The 3,801-nt window shown below is 39.6% G+C and overlaps 1 pseudogene; it reads right to left on the reverse strand.

Moving 5' to 3' along the window:
- Positions 1-489: 489 nt before the first annotated feature.
- LOC118676224 lies at positions 490-3,113 on the reverse strand (annotated as a pseudogene).
- Positions 3,114-3,801: the final 688 nt, after the last annotated feature.

Genomic DNA, 3,801 nt, shown 5'->3' on the forward strand with positions numbered 1-3,801 from the left:
CTTCTTTGAATGATGCCAAATATATTTTTGGTCAGTCTCCTTCAAGCAGACACTTTACATTACTTGCCCAAGTATTTTCTAATCATCAGGGGATGGTATGATTTTTATATTGTAGAACATTTAGCTGCTTTATGCCAATCTTAAATGCAGATTCAAGGATTTTTGAAAATTCCTTCTTAAGGAGCTTGAAGAATTAAAAAGGAAACCATTTCTTAATTTCATAATTCAACAAAGAGCTTAACTGTATCTATGTGTGTGTGCACATGCTGAGGGTGGAAGGAATGTTAGCAAACACTGACCTGAAGTTAAAATCTCATGGAACCACAGCATTTAAGAGCAGAAAGGATTCTTTTAATGGATAACAGAGAGATGTACCTTCCCTGGGGGTTAATCTGCTGATTGAATCTCAAATTTAGAAAGTTCAAAACAGAATTCTTTTTTTTTTATTTTGTAATCAGTGTATTAAGGAGACATTCATACATTTCAAGAATTGCTTAAATTCTGGTAGCCAGATTTAAGCTTGTGAACATATGACTTTAAACATACAATAAAGCTATTCATAATTTGCTATACTACCAACATTAAATTACAGTTACTTTGGAGCATAAGTTAAATGGTTTAAAGTAAGCCGGTAACATACCTAAAACACACCTTCCCATCTCATACATGCAAATTACTTCTCCATGTAAAGGTTTCATCACTCAACTTCTAAGTTAGCCTACTCCAGAAGTCACTACTCTAAGGCTTATGGTCCAAAGAGAAGGGGGAAAAAATGTAACCAAGGACTGATATATAGTTACATATAATAATTAAAAAAAAGATGGCACCACAGAAGGGAATGCAATTCTACAGATGCAAGCCCTCAAGAAGCAGATTATGATAAACCCCTTCTTTGGAAAGGTATCATTTCTATCACTGATACCGCAGGTTAAATTATATGGCATGCCACCTTCAAGTAACAGTTGAGGCAACAGAATAAATGCAGAGGCATCACAATGAATCCCACTTAATACAACTATACAAACTAACACTTCTCTACAAATTCAGTTCTTTGTCTGACTGTCAGTTAAATACAGAATTGTAACTTCGTAGCTTAACAATTAAGGGTCACACACCAAAGTCAATACATATATCTAGCATTTCAGTCTAAGCTATTCCATGTACATAGCTGAAATTAATTACAAAGTATGGCCTAGCAAATGCTAGGGGAATTTTTTTTTACAGGTATTAAACTTATCTTGCACACAAGTCATCATAAATATAGGGCAAAGTCAGAGCTTTTATATTTGAGTTTATTCTTCATTTAACTTTTAAAACACTACTATACTTGAATATTAAAACAAAAACAATAAAAAGCAGTGAGCATATTATGGTTACAGTCCTTCACTCATTCACTACTGTATGTAAAATGCCAGCAGTGAGTGTTATTCACTGGCCCCATTAAGAGGTCTGATACTGAACACCACCCCTAGGATGATGTTCATCATCCTCGTATGCTTCTCCATTGTAATGGCGCTGTCTTTCTTGATTTGGATCAAGTCCACCAGTTCTACCTGGTCCATTTCATCAGTCTCTTCTACTTCCTTCCTTTCAGGTAGGAGTTTTTCCAGCAAAGAGAGTTTATCAGGAGAGAGAAAGCCATTCTCAGGAAAGTTTACCTTAAATTCGATGATTAGGCGATCCTTTTCATATGGTCTATGATAAACTGGCATGCCTTCATTTAATACACACTTGATATCACCATTCTTGAAAATCTGACCTGGATGAGAGGTCATGACTATGGTTTGGTTGTCAAGAGTAGCTATTGGCTTTTGGAAGCCACACAAAACTTCAACCAGCTGTATGCCCAATGTCCATACACATGAAAAGGTCTTCTCCTTGTCGAGTGAAAACAGCATGGTCCTTCCAATCTAAAACAATGATAATATCTCCTGGCTCCAGTCCTCGTTCCTGGTCTCCTTCACCATGGAATGTTATCTTCTGGCCATCTTTCATGCCTTTATCAATATGAACTTCTAGAATCTTCTTCTCTCGAACTATCTTCCTTCCATTGCAGCTTTTACATCTGTCTTTAGGACTGATCCTTTCCCCATGGCCCTGACACTCCATGCACACAGACTGAATTTGCTGAACCATTCCAGGGCCTATCTGATGAATTCTTTTTTGCATTCCAGTACCTCGGCAATTGGGACAGCACTCTACTGCTCCTTTCTTACCACCTTGGCCTTCACATTTGTCACAAATCACATTCTTTTGTAGAGCTAGTTTTCTCATTGCACCATTATATAAGTCTTCTAAGGTTACAGAGAGCTGATGCACAACATTTTTACCTCTCCTTTCTCTCTGCATCCTTCCTCCTCCTCCAAAAAACATATCAAAGATGTCTGTGGGGGGACCAAAACCACCACCTGTTCCACATTCCTTAATTGCTTGTTCTCCTTCTTTGTCATTTAATTTCCTTTTCTTTGCATCAGAGAGCACTTCGTAAGCTTGAGGAATCAGTTTAAACTTCTCTTCTTCATTTGGATTCTTAACAGGGTGGTACTTCAAGGCCAGCTTCCTATAAGCCTTTTTCAGGTCTTCCTGGGTGGCATTGGGTTTGACCCCTAAAACATCATAGTAAGTGGTTTCTTTCACCATTTTTGACAGCCGGTGAGTAGGCCGAGGCAGGTGTGGAGGAGCTGGAAAGAGCGTGTTGCTGCATGCACCTCAGGAGGCTGCCGCTCCTTCACCTCTCACCAAGCATTCTGGAAAGTTCCACCCAAAACAGAATTCCTGAATTTTTCTTCCATAATGTTTCATCTTTAAGTTTAGGCCATCTCAAGCAGTGGAACCTTTTGTAGAGAGTGCCTGGGAAAGGCCCCTGAGCTGATTGTCACCTGAATCCAGCAGTGCCTGGCAGAGCCATGCCCTGGAAACATACCTTGCCAGAGGCAGGTGTATTGTAGCCTGACCTTCAGCTCATGTGCCAGGGGGTTGGGTTTCATTATCTAAATCCAGCCAAGCACCAGAAACAAACACAATTATCTGGGCCCACCCAGAAGTGATGATTACAAAGAAGCTACAAGAATGCACATAATTTCCTTTGTCTTGGGCTTCAGTAAAACTTCCTGGTATTTTGCTGTATAAAATAAATGCGCTGATCGGCTCTGGGTCACTGTCTCTCCATCAGAGGACAGCTGTCCCACCCGGCCCCAGCTTTTTCTTTCTATTTCTGTGTCTCTTTCTTTCATTTTCTCAATCTCAAGCCACCCCTACTCAGGAACCAGACCACTGTCTAGCCATGCTGGATGCGGAAAAGAGAGAAATATTTATAACCTTTATCCACCACCAAGTTGCTCAAGCCAAAAAACCTAGTTGTTCTTTATTATTTTTCTTTAATTTTCTTACATTCCCTCAGCAACATCTGTCAATTATCACCTGAACTGATTCCTCTTGCCTCCCTGCAATTCTCTACACATCAGCCAGTGATCTTTAATATAAATCGCATCTTGTCACTTGTGTAAGCATCCTTTTCACACCACACTTACAATACCATTGAAACTCTTTACCACACCTTATAAGACTCTACATGATTTTTTTATTGCCTACTTGGCCATTTCAAAACTGCTATAACCTCTCATTACTCTCTCCAGCTGCACCATTTTTGTTGGTTTGTTGTTGTTCCTTGAAATACCAGAGCTCATTCCTATCTCAGGGCTTTGGCTTTTCTATCTTCCAAGTCCTTACAGGGTTGGCTCCTCCCCAACAAGCTGGTCTTCCTTCAAGTTACTTTTTCAGAGAGGACATTCCTCTTTCCTA

Source organism: Myotis myotis, unplaced genomic scaffold, assembly GCF_014108235.1.
Source record: "Myotis myotis isolate mMyoMyo1 unplaced genomic scaffold, mMyoMyo1.p scaffold_m19_p_1, whole genome shotgun sequence".
NCBI classification, from domain to species: Eukaryota; Metazoa; Chordata; class Mammalia; order Chiroptera; family Vespertilionidae; genus Myotis; species Myotis myotis.